Below are 14,414 nucleotides of genomic sequence, written 5' to 3' on the forward strand. Positions count from 1 at the left end.
GACAAACTGAAATGTTTTGCAAAACCTACTGGAAAACAAAGCATTAGCGCTGTCAGTCAGAGTGGTTCACAGATACTTTATCACTGTCATATCTTCAACTGGATTGAAAGGCAGTTTGAGTACATGTGAGAGCACTTGACTCTCTGAGAGTGAAAAGGGGTATTGAGAGGTGGTATTGGAAGGCTGCTAAATGCAAAAGAGTTTGTGGAGAACAGAGGAAGTGAGAAGGAAAATTAAGCTTCAGCATTATCATCGTCAGTATGCTGAATCACTCTTTTAGTCACGCAACACCAGAGATTCTGCAGATTTTGAAATCCAGCGCAATGCACAAAATGCTGGAGGAAACATAGAAACATAGAAAACCTACAGCACAATACAGGCCCTTTGGCCCACAATGCTGTGCTGAACATGTACTTACTTCAGAAATTACCTCGGGTTACCCATAGCCCTCTACTTTTTTAAGTTCCATGTACCAGGAGTACATGGAACTCCCAAAAGACCCTATTGTATCCGGTTCCACCACTGTCACCGGCAGCCCATTCCACACAGTCACCACCCTCTGCACAAAAAACCTGCCCCTGACATCTCCTCTGTACCTACTTCCAAGCACCTTAAAATTGTGCCCTCTCATGTTAGCCATTTCAGCCGTGGGAAAAAGCTTCTGACTATCCACACGATCAAAGCCTCTGATCATTGATATATTTCTTAGTGTAACTTACGTTATGTTTTATGCATGGTACTGCACTGCTGCCACAAAGCAACAAACTTAATGCTACATGTCAGAGATAATTAACCTGATTCCAATTCTGTACCCCATCTCTGCACCACTGGCTGTTCAACTTCAAGGAACAGCAAGCCTATCTAATTTCAATTTTACTTAACACAGTGCAAGTTTTAATAAATTTGGGTGGAATCAGACTTATCATGGCAAATAAAATTGAAATCAGAAACACTTACCATCTATTCATTGCCAGCATTGATTTAGTGGTAACAGTCTTGGTATAGCATTCCAGTTAAGATACATGAGGGTGCAATCTGAGGTGGCACTTCAGTACAATCTGAGGGCTGAAATGTTCCACACTTTCAGGAGCCCATTCTGCCAACGTCAGCTCTCTGAGCTATTCCCTCAATTCCATACCTCTATTTATATTCACTTCACTATGCCCGCTAACTCCTAGCACTTGCACACACTGACAATTTACAATGCTGCCAACGGGCATGCCCTTGGCATATCATGGGGTGGGGTGGAGGGGGGGAGCAGAGAACTAGAGCACCCAAGGGAAACCCGAGTGGTGTCAGGGAGAATATGCAAACTCCACCCAAACAACCAAACACCCACAGTCAGAATTCATCCCTATCAAGTCAGCAGGACAGGTAGCATCTATGGGAAGGAATAACGATTTGATGTTTCAGGCCAAAATCCTTTGAAATGGTGACGCTTTGTTGCTTTCCAATGATGTTGGCAGACTGCTTTCTTCCAGCAGTTTGTGTGTGCTGTCTAGTCACGTAACGCCAGCTCCAGTACTGATGAGTATTTTCTCGCTCCACCAATGTGGAGGACAAAGATTAAATTATGCATTTTTCCTGATTAGATTATGGGAGGAAAATGGAGCATCCACACAGTCATAGGAAGAATGTACAAAAATCTAACAGGCAGAAGCAGGAATCAAACCCTAATCTTACAGCTGCTGCACTAAAATGTTGTGCTAAATACCGTGCCATAAAGGTTTGACTTACCACTGAGTCACCTTATGGATATCTGTATGTACCCAGGCCCGAGCACAGGTGACGAGGAGTTCCTAGAGTCCAGGTAACATTCCAAAATTATGGAGAATGAAGCTCACATTCAGAGAGTTTGCAATTACTTCAGCCATAAAGAGAATTCGGGAAGAATTCAATGGGTCAAACAGAACCTGTGGAGAGAAAAGGTGTGAGTCAAGAGGTTGACATTTCTATTCACGATACTGCATCAGGACTGAAGGAGAACTGGAACTGGGTTCCAGGAGGAGGGTGGAAGGAGATAGGAAAGGTGAATAAAGGGCAAAGGAACCAAGGTGGACAGAAGAATGTGTGTGGGAGAAGAACATCAAGAGTGTTGATTACCAGAAATTGGATGTTATGGTGGGATTCGAACTCACATCACAGGATCAGTGATCAATACCATTCTGTTGAAAGTGATACCATAAGACCATAAGATATAGGAGCTGAATTAGGCCTTTTGGTCCATCAAATCTACTTTGTCATTTCATCATGGCTCTTCCAATTTTTCTGTCAGCTCCAATCTCCTGCCTTCTCCCCATATCCGTTCATGCCCTGACCAATCAAGAATCTGTCAACCTCTGGCTTAAATATACATAAAGACTTAGCCTCCACAACTGCCTATGACAAAGAATTCCACAGATACGTGTAAAATATGAGGTGTTGTTCACCCAATTTTCATTTGACTTCTCCCTAACAATGAAGAAAGCTGAAGTTATGTAATTTGTGGACAAAATTTCAAGCAAGTGACCTTTTATTAGAACTAATCAGCGGTGAAGAACAAGTAATGAATGATGGGACAGTAAAGGTGATGCGATAGAACTGGAATGTTTAAAGATAGTGATCAAGGTACTATCTGACCTGGTGAGTATTTCTATCAGCTTGTTTTCATATTTTCTCTTCCTACTGCTGTTGGTGTTGGGACAATGTTTACTATCAGCTAAATATATGCTTTCATTTATGTAGAGGCTTGATGAATCAGAATCAGATTTATTATCACTGGTACATCGTGAAATATGTTGTTTGATGACAGCAGCATAATGAAAGACATAAAAATTACTATAGGTAATAAAAAGCAAATATATTAATAGTGCAAAAAGAGAAATAGCGAGGTTATATTCATTGATCATTCAGAAATCTGAAGGCAGAGGGGAAGGAGCTCTTCATAAAACATTGCTTGTGGGTCTTTGAGCTCTTGTATCTCCCCTTTAATGGTAGTAATGAGAAGAGGGCATGCCCCAGCTGTTTATAGTCCTTGTTGAAGAATGCCACCTTCTTGAGGTGTCCTCATTCACAGGGAGGTTTATGTCATAATGGAGTTACAACTGTCTGCAGCCACTTTCAGTCTTGTGTGTTGGAACCTCCATACTAGGCAGCAATGCAACCAGTCAGAATTCTCTCCACAGTACATTTATAAAAACCTCTAGAGGCTTTACTAAAATACCAATTCTCCTCAAGCTCTTTATGAATTATAGTCGCTGCCATGCCCATTTTGTGTTAAACGATAAACGTTCTGTTTCCCTCCAAGTACAAAGTTTGTGAGTGGATACATGGGTACCTTCTTCGGTGAATCAGTCTACCTTCTCATGTACCATTCCACTTTATTCCACGTTAAACCTCATTGCAAATTCACACATGCGTTGCAAGAACCACAAGACGTCCAAACTGACTTGAAGTTTGTTTTGTTAGTTTATTGGATGTGGCCATTGCCTGGAATTATAACTTTTCTTTTATTCCTAAATGGCTGTGAAATGAAGAAGCAGTTGAGAAGCAACAGCGATTGTGAATCTGAAATCATAATTTGTTTGAAGGAAGGACCATAGTGGGGTTTTAAATTGCCTTCTAATAGTTTTTTTACTTACTGTGACTAAAACTACCTTTTAATTTCATTATTTTGCTGTTCAATTTAATTCTCCTTATGTTATGGTGGGATTTGAACTCCGACCTAAGTCAGATTAGTGCAAGTAGGCACTTGGCTGGCATAGATGATTTGGGCTGAAGGACCTGTTTCCATGCTCCACGGCCCAGTGATTTACGAGAACATGAAATTTGTGCAAGAAATGTGTTCACACCAGACTCAAGCTTCTGGAGTGGTACTCTTCAACCCAAACAAATCATCATATACTATTTTGGAAAAGAATAGACAGAAATATTGAAAGAAAAGTGCATCCAAATTTGTTGGCCTGCATCATTTAAAACATTTAAAAAAGATCTTTCAGACTTTGAAGGATGATTTAAACTCTTATTTTCATTTAAAGCAAATTATTACCTGATAGCTGACATCTGCTAACTGCAATTTTTGTGGTGTGTACAGTTATTATATTAAGACATTTCTCCAAAGTATATTTATAATTATACAGTGGCCATGATTCTCTGTATCTGCAGGAATGCTATTAGTAGCATTTCTGAAAAATCCTCCTAGTCCTTTAGCAGAAAGTGTGAACTAACATCAGTACACTTTCCTAGGCCGTGTATAAGTGCAAGGCTCAGATCACACTCAACCATTTCCACTGGACTGGCTGTGCTATCCACCTGCCTGAAACTGGTTTTCTGTACACGCATGAAACTCTGTAAAGGGAATAGGTTTCCAGGTGGACAGAGAAAACATTCTAACTTTTTCAATGATCATTCACAAGCTCTGAACATCTCAAGGTCTATGATGGGAAAATATGCTGTTCATAAACAAAAGAATACAACATCTTTTACTACACACGTGCCATGTTAAATACCTTCTTTTGCATATCTCACAAAGTCTGCAGAAGCCACTTTAAACACATGTCAACTGAGAACCAAAAAGGAACCAAATTATTTTTGATCCAATAGGATTTCTTTAAAAGAAGACACTGCCTGACCGTTTGCAGCTGTATGTAGGGAGCTTCACAATTACTGACACCCTTCATCCAATAAAATTACAAATTTCCAATTGGTTACCTTCAGGCAAGTCAAAACATCAGTGAGGAACAAATATCAGCATTATTTTTAAAAAGACAGCTTAGAATGCTTAAAACTGAATAACTTGTGTGCAGGATGGACACTGTCATCCAGTTTTTTTGATTTTTCCCAGAGGCTTGGATTTACACTGCTGAATGAATGCTGAATGTAAGTCTGGCTTCACTATTTCAGTGGGAGAGTTTGGCTCATTTTCCCTTTTGTCAAAGTTACAGATACTGAAATAACGTTTGGAGGTAATATTTGTTCGTGTGCAACTCTCCTGTTGATTACCTCCGAGTTTGCATTATAAGGGAAGTAGCCTCAGTCCTGTGGCAGTGCCATAAACTTCGATAGACGCCCAGCTCTGGTTCACTGCCTGGCTCTGGGCCTTTTCATCTCGAACTGCTTACAAGATATCCACCATGTCGTCTTCAGCGCTCTTCTCTCCTTTTTGAACCTTATCCCCCATGAACACTCGCTGCCCTCCACTCTTTCTGCTCCAATCCCAACTTTATCATCAGACAAAGATTTGCTGTTGTAGTGTAGCAGGCTGGCCTCTACCTTGCTGAGGCCAGGTAGACATCATCACTGACCTAATCAAATCTGGAGAACTCCCATCCACTGCCAACAAACCCATAGTTCCCTTACCCCATGCTGCTCTCTTCTACCTCCCCAAGATCCACAAACCTGACTGTCTGGATAGGCCGGCTCCTGCCTCACTAAACTCGAGTCCTCATGCCTCGACTCCTTTCTTTTCTCCATTGGATCAGTCCCTTCCCTGGCCCTGACTACCTCATTTTCATCATGGATGTCTGGTTCCAATTTCATCTCCCATTAAGAAGGTCTTAAAGATCTCCACTTCTTTCTCAATAGAAGAAGCAACCTGTTTCCCTCCACCTCCATCCTCTTCTATCTGGCAGAACTGATCCTCACCCTCAACAATTTTTCTTTTTGCTCTTCCCACTTTCTTTAGACTCTAAGGGTAGCCCATGGACCTCAGTTATATCCATCTCTTTTCTATTCTCTTGCCCATTTCTAATACCTTTCTCCTCTTTCTTGATCTCTCTGTGTCCATCTCTGGAAACAAACTGTCTACCAGCATCTTTTATAAACCTACCGATTCCCATGGTTATTTTGACTACACTTGTTCCCACCTGGTCTCCTTTACAAATGCTATTCCTTTTCTCAGTTCCTTTGTCTCTGCCATTTCTCTTCCCAGGATGTGGCTTTCCTTTCCAAGACATCGCAGATGTTCTCCTTCTTCAAAGAATTGGGCATCACTTCCTCCACCATTGATGCCGCCCTCACCTGCATCTCCTCCATTTCCCAAACATACACGCTGTCTTCATCTTCCCACCACCTTAATAGTGATAGAGTTCTTGACCTTACCTACCACCCCATGAACCTTTGCATCCAACACATCATCCTCCACAACTTCTGCCATCTCCAAAGGGATCTCTCTGCTTTCCACAGGGATCACACACTCTGTGATTCCCTTGTCCATTTGCCCCTCCCCACTAATCTCCCTCCCTGCATTTATCCCTGCAAATGGCCAAATTGGTATACCCGCCCCCTTCAAATGCCCTTCCCTTGGACAACATTGGTGGCGTGGAGAGGGGAGACTTGCAGCTTGGGCAACTGCCGGTCTTCCATAAAATAAACCTTGCCTAGGCTTGCGCCCTGAAAACTTTCCAAGGTGTAAATCCATGGTCTATCAAGACTAATGGAGGCCTACACTACTACTACATACCTGCCCATTCACCTCCTCCCTCACCTCCATTAAGGGCCCCAAACAGTCCCTCCTGGTGAGGCAACACTTCACCTACAAATCTGCTGGGGTTGTTCATTGTGTCCCATACTCCCGATGTGGCCTCATCTACATTGGTGAGATCCTACGTAAATTGGGGAGCTGCTTCATCGAGCACCCCTGCTCCATCCACCAGAAGTGGAACTTCCCAGTGGCCAAACATTTTAATGCCATTCCTATTCCCACTCTGAATGTGTGTCCATGGCCTCCTCTTGTGCCATTGTCAGGGTGGAGGAGCCACACCCTATATTCCGTCTGAATAGCTTCCAACCTGATGGTAAGAATATCGATTTCTTCTTCTGACAAAAATATTTTCCCTCCCCCTCTCCTGTTCTTCTGTTGCCCACTCTAGCCTCTTACCTCTTCTTATCTGCCTATCACTTTTCTCTGTGTCCCCTCCTTATTCCCTTTCTCCTATGGTCCACTCTCCTCTCTTATCAGAATTGTTCTTCCCTTGTCCTTTATCTTTCCTACCTACCCAGCTTCACCTTTCGTATACGAGCTATCCTCTTCCCTTCTTCACCTTTTTATTCTGGCATCTTTCCCCTTCCTTTCCGGTCCTGAAGAATGGTCCCATCCTGAAATGTCAGCTGTTTATTCCTTTCCATAGATGCTGCTTGACCTGCTGAGGTCCTCCATCATTTCATGTGTTGCTTTGGATTTCAAGCATCTTCAGACTTTCTCGCATTTAAGCATTGATCGTGCTGTGATGATATCCTGACAGCTACAGATATTCCAGTTTCAGTGGAGTTGGGTACTGACCAAGATCTTCCATGGTTAGACCAGCAGGCTGAGTTCAGTGGGAACCTGCACCAGTTCTCATAGAGGGATGAGAAGTGGAGAGAGTAAGCAGCTTTAAGTTCCTGGGTGTCAATATGTCTGAGGGCTTAACCTGAATCCAACATTTCAATGCAGCTATAACAAAAGGCATGACAGCGGTTATATTTCATTTGGAGTTTGAGGAAATTTGGTATGTCACCAAAAACACTCGTGAATTTCTACAGATGTACCATGGAGAGCATTCTAACTGGCTGCATCACCGTTTGATATGGGTGGGGGAGCTATGCACACAAGCTGCAGAGAGCTGTAAAATTTGTCAGCTCCATCATGGGTATTTTCCTCAATAGTGTGCAGGACATCTTCAAGGAGCAGTGCCTCAGAAAGGCAGCATCCATCATTCAGGACCCCCACGACCCAGGACATGCCCTCTTTTCACTGCTACCATCAGGGAGCCTGAAGGCACACACTCAATGATTCAGGAACAGCTTCTTCTCCTCTGTCATTTGATTTCTGAATGGATATTGAGCCCATGAACACTACCTCACTACTTCTTTATTTCTTTTTTTGCACTACTTATTTAATTTAACTATTTGATATACAGTATATTTTTACTGTAATTCACAGTAAATATATATCTCTCACTACTACTATATATCACATTGCACTGCTTCCTCAAAGTTAACAAATTTCATAACACATGCTGGTGATATTAAACCTGATTCTGATTCTGATTGAGCGTTACTGAGAACAGAGAATTTTGCACAGCAGCGGTTCTTAAAATGCTGTGAAAGTGATTTGATGGGGCTTGCCTCTCCTGGTTGATGATGAGAAAAAGGAGGTGCTGCTGAAAATCTACATCAGTTGTGACTGCGGAATGTCATACAATATTGTAGGTGCAATTCTGAAAATAGATTGTGTTGGGGAAAGTCACACTGGCATGCTTCCCACTGGAGCAGTTTTCATATGCAATGCTGCCTGGCCTGCTGCGTTCCACCAGCATTTTGTGTGTGATGCATGAATTTCCAGCACCTGCAGATTTCCTCGTGTTTGCAGTTTTCATATGTATTGGGAGGAAGTGTCCTACTAATTTATTCTGGTATCAGACACATGAAGGAGTAGGGTGTGGATAAGGAAAACATTTAATTTCCTCAGTAGGTCTGCCATTATAAATTTGTCAGAATATACATATCACATACACCTTCTATTCATCCCTTTACATGACTCAGGCATGATAAGTATTCTGATTAACTTGCAACTATTCAAAGAGACTAAATTTAGCTATGTAGCCCCCTTCCATCTCTAACCTGATCATCTTACTTCCGGAAGGAATAACTAAGGCAGATCATGCTAAGATTCATGGTATGATCACTCCTGATCCCTTCAGGGACATGAGCTCCTATTGACCATAGCATTCTTGCAATGCTGAAGTTAAAGTTGGCTGGAGGTTTCTCACTGTATCTTTGCTTAGTCATTTTTCATGACTATCTCAGTTCTCAGAAATATAACTGAATTTCTTGACCTATGTTCCTTTTCTTTTAATACTATCACACAAAATCTCTGTTTTTTAATGTCCAGTAAGAAAAATAAAATGAATACTTGGTTATTGTATTCCTAGCCAATGACAACAGGAACATTGGTGGGATGGAAGCCTTGTGGTTTATCAGGGTTGTACGCAGAGGTCCATGCCCAGAGTTCAGTAATAATCCCAGGATTTTGTGGGACGCTGAAATATGCACGATTTGCAGAGTTTCTTTTTCCTGCTGGTGGAGTTCCTGGTGAAAAATAAGGCAGGAGCTTGCCGAAGAGCAACACATTTGCAAAGAGTTTAATACAGATGTGCAGTATAACACTATAAGACAAAGGAGCAGATTTAGACCATTCTGCCCATCCTCTACTCTACCTTTCCATCATGGCTGATTTATCATCCCTGTCAACCCTGTTCTCCTATCTTCTCCCTGTAATTTCAGACACTCTTATTAATCAACAGCTTCTGCTTTAGATATACCCAATGACTTGGCCTCCACAGCCGTCCGTGGCAATAAGTTCCACAGATTCACTGCCCTCTGTCTAAAGAAATTACTCCTCATCTCTGTTCTAAATGAACGTCCCTCTATTCTGAGGCTGTGCCCTCTGGTCCTAGAATCACCCACTATAGGAAACATTCTCTCAACATCCACTCTATCTTGACCTTTCAGTGTTCGATAGGTTTAAGTTAGATCCCTCTTCATTATTCTAAACTCCTGTGATTGCAGGCCCAGGACCATCAAATGCTCTTTGCATGTTAATCCTTTCATTCCTGGAATCACTCTTATAAATCTCCTCTGGACCTTCCCCAACACCAGCACACCTTTTCTTAGAAAAGGGCCCAAAACTGCTCACATACTCCAACTGCTTTAACCCTGGGAAGGAGCTGATTTATGTGCAACCTCGACAGACCTCCTCAAGACTACCTGTAGAGATTGGTTTGCTCATTCACTTTCCCAGGTGTTCTTGGGTCTGGAGACATGGCTATGCCTGCAGAGTGATGTATTTTTAAATTTGTCTTGAATATTCCCTCTGAATCTCCACTCCTGACCTCTAAAGTATGCAAGAAAAGGATATTCCCAAAGGAATTCCCATATTCTGATTCTAATTACATAACAAAATATTTTGCTACCAAATATCTGTCCAAAATAATGGAAGACTCAAAAAGCTGCCGAAAAAAATAACAAACACTGTGAATTGTGCCCCTCAGATGATCATAGTTAAGTGAACTTTGGGAAATAATTATTGGACAAATACAGCTGCTCCCACTTTAAGGATTAATTTCCTATCTCATGAAATTCAATACCATCCAGGAAAGAGCATTTTGCTTGATTAGAACCCTAGCTACTGAACTAAGTCTACACTCTTTCTGCACAGTGTGCAGTCTGCAAAATATGAGCTTTCACTCAAAAGGCTTCCTTCCTCTGCAACCTGTTCTGCTGAGAAGGAGAAGCTGTGCTATCAGACAGATGCCATCAACCTAGGTTTCCCTTCTTGCTGCAAAGCAACTTGATCTGACCATCAGCTCCCACCACGAGGAATCTTACATTTGAATGAGAAAGCCCACTTGTCCTCTAAGATTCAGGAGGAAACAATAAAAACAAGATACTCAATTATTTGCACATCTCTGGAACAAACAAAATAAATTCTTCCCATCTCCCATGAATTTTCTGATATTTGTTGAAAGTGAATTGAGTGCACGACGTATTTGGCAGAAAATAAGTGACCTATGCTGGCTATTTTTTTAAATGATAGAATGAAGATGTTGATCATGTGAGACTAGACCCACTAGTCTGAAATGTCACCTGTAATCTGTGCACGTTCATACTTGCCATGGATGAAGGACCAATCTAACTGGTCTTTCATGTGCTGCAAATTATTGGCTCTGCAAAGACCTTTCTTTAAAAGTATACATGACATTTGTGATTTTAAGTGCGTCTGACATACAAACGCATTCACAAATTAAAGTTGAACAGTTTAAAAAAGTAAATCATTCTTATTTTTTAATTTTTCCCAATAATCTTAGTCATCAAGATGTATTTAAAGCACATTAAACTAAAGCAAGCAAAAAACAGGTTTCTTTTGCCAGTTAATTCATAGTTTTCCAGTCTTAATCATTCCCAATGAACTCAATGTTGTCTCATCTCTCGGCAGACCTGGCCTGAACTCTGAGGTTAAAGTTGATTATGGCTTCTTTTACACATCCTTTCCATTAATTTTATTCAGAATGCTTGTAAGATTAGAATATGTTGTCTTAACTAGACAGACTTTGTGAAAGTTATGATGATTTGACTTCTTGAACCAGTGCAATCTGTCTGGGGAAAGCACATTTAGGTGATGGTGGGCAGGGAGCTCCAGGATCTGAACCTAGCAACAATGAAGGAATTGAAATATTTCCAGTAAGGATAGTTAGGACTTGAGGAGAAACCTGTAAATAGTCATTATCATCATTACATGTTGTATTGTATGATGTAGGTGATCATGGTCTCATGACTATAATTGTTCTTGGCAAATATTTCTACATAGGTAGGCAATTGTCTTGTTCTGGGCCGTGTCTTAGAAGATGGGTGATCCCAGTCATTATCAATACTCATTAGAGATTGTTGGCCTGACATCTATCATCACATAACTAGGACCTGTAACGTACACCAGTTGCTCATACAATCCACCATCTGCTTCAGGTAACCCTGATCGGAGGGGTTAGCAGGTACTACACTTTGTCCAAGGGTGAGCTGCAGGCTAATGGATGGAAGGAGCGTCTTACATTTCCTTTGGTAGAGAAATATCTTTATCCCACCACCCAAATGCCTGTTGCTCTTCTTATGACAGAAAGCACAGATTGAGGAAATACTTTTCGAGTAGCTGAGATGTATGATTGCAGCTAGTAAGCACTCCAGCTATTGGTGGATGTATGAAATATTTTGGATGGTGGGTGAAGTGTAAATCAAATTGTCTGCTTGTTGGTCTTGAGCTTATTGTGAGTTGTTGGAGCCACGCACAACTTGCATCATTTTAGTAGTTTATTATCGTCACATGCAGTCTATCAGCATACCTTGAAAAGTTATTAGTTAACTATCTGCCTCCTCTTGTTTTGCCTATCTATAATCTCTTCGGCAGGTTTGCCAATGGGCACCTTAATTTTGGGTTCGCATGCTGATGTTCTGATATGTCCTTTGGCACTTCTCATTGGACCACCACAGCTTGTCATCTCATAACCCGTACTCCACATCCTGCACCCCTCATGAACACATAGATGCCCAGGGGAGAACACAGCTGCAAAAACCGGAAGCCAATGGACTACATTTTAACTTGCCAGTTCCCATAGCAACAACAATGAGAATTTTGAGCAGAAATAAAACTTAAGCTGGTGACTTCCAAGTTAATTTAGGCATTTTCACAATTCCGTGTATCGAACAATTAACTCAAAATTACCCACAGCTGAAGACTTTTAGAGATAATTATTTTAGAAAGAGTACTGTGAAGGCAATAAAAGATTGCAAAAGCATGATACTGTAAACAGTCATAGAATTGGAGAACACCGATGGAACAAGGTAAACTAATTAGAAGATAAGAATTGTTCTATTTGAATTAGAATTAGTTTAGTTCGAAGTACAGTACTGTGCAAAAGTCTTATAGCTAGTGTGCCTAAGACTTTTGCACAATACCGCATTTGTCAATGTGGAGTGTGTGCTGTTTGTAAATCTAGGAGGAGCAAAGGATGTTAGTGAGGGTGGAGCGCCGTAGGAAAGGTGTGGGACAGGTAGCAGAGAAGGAGTGCCGAGGCAGGGTGTGGTGTGGTATAGACACACCCAGCCCTGAGACACCAGGGAAGGTCATTTGATTCCAAACCCGTACGGCTTATTGATCAGAACAGAAAGTCTCTCTGGTGTTTTCTGCTTCCTCCCCTCTCCCTTCCCTTTTTGTTCCCAACCATGAGTTTTGAACAGAACCATATATATTTTTCAATTGTTTTCATTCATTGATGTCCTGTGTATTAGAAACCTTTCACTCTTATTTGAGAGAATACAATTGTTCTCTGATAATTTTTCTAGATATTATTTTTCAACATTTTGTTTTTTATTGATTTGTATTTGCATAATATTAGTAGTATGGAGCAGAAAATTTTCAAATGGCAGGTATCATCAAAATCTTCTATTACAATCACAAGTTGAAATAATAAAACTTGTATATCTTAACAAGTTTTTTCGGCTTCAGTTAGGTTTTCTCATATGGCAGTAACATTACATAAGGAAGAAAAACATTGCAAGATACATGAGGGGTATAGATAGGGTAAATACAACTAGGCTTTTTGCAGTGATGTTGTGTGAGACTAGAATTGGAGGTCATGGGTTAAGGGTGAAAGGTGAAATGTTTAACAGGAGCATGAGGGGGAGCTGCTTTACTCAGAGGGCGGAAAGAATGTGGAATGAACTGCCAGCAGGAGTGGTCGATGTGGGTCCGATTTCAAAATTTAAGAGAAGCTTGGATTGGTACATGGATGGGAGGGAAAATGTGAGCTGCGGTTCAGGCGCAGGTCGATGAGACTGGACAGAATAATAGTTCAGCATAGGTAGATGGGCTGAAGGGCCTGTTTTTGTGCTATAGTGTTCTATGACCATGACAACAGGAAAATTTTGTGCCTCTTTTTAAATTCACTGATGTGTAAACATTAAACATTCTGATTACGCTTAATAAGAATTATATTCTTATTGATCTCTATGAGCTGAAACTGACAGACGTTTACCAATGACAGAAATTGACTCTGCCACCTATAAAACAAAGTTATAGCAATGAAGGGATGGGATTTTTTAAATGCTCATCTCCACTAAACTTCACTTGATCAAGCCTTCAAATTGTATATATTTTTGATCCGAGCAAGGGAATGTGTGACAGGAAGGATTTGTGCTGAAGTTCAGATTTGAATGAGTGAAAGCTAATCTCTTAAACATTAGACTAAATTTGCCCAGCCCAGACTACATTCTAAACTGTGTAAATGTGATGATAGGTGTTGTGACAGATAATAGCTGAAGAATTCTGTGAAACCAATTGAACCAAAAAGGAATTCAAATCCAAACTTAGTTAAACCTTCCAAGCATGTGGTTTTCTGCACATTGCAAATTAAATGGCTCTGAATCAAGCAAAAGTTTGCTTACAATTGACTCAAATGCTTTCCCTCTGAAATGATAAACATCAGAAAAAATTGTCAGGCTTTAAACATATAGTCATATATACATGCAAATTAGGACTAGAAATAGACCACTTGGCTACTTGAGCCTACTCTACCCCTTAATAAGATCATTTCTGATAATGTTGTAAATTCCACTCTGTACTATCATAAAAACATTTCACTCAATTGCTTAACTAATATTTATCTTCCTTTCATTTAAAAATATTCAAAGAATGCTTCATCTAGTTTGTGGAAAAGATTTCAAAAGATCTGTAACGTTCTGAAAGAAGGAGAAGTTCGTCTCATCTTGAGCTTAAATGGTCTACCCAATACTTTCAAACATTGACTCCTTGTTTAAAAACTCCCCCTCAAGAGGGAACATCCTCCATACTAGAACAGAAATAAATTTTCCACAGCTTCCACCATCTTCAATGGGATCCCACCACC

This window comes from Hemitrygon akajei, chromosome 17 (assembly GCF_048418815.1).
Source record: "Hemitrygon akajei chromosome 17, sHemAka1.3, whole genome shotgun sequence".
Lineage (NCBI taxonomy): Eukaryota > Metazoa > Chordata > Chondrichthyes > Myliobatiformes > Dasyatidae > Hemitrygon > Hemitrygon akajei.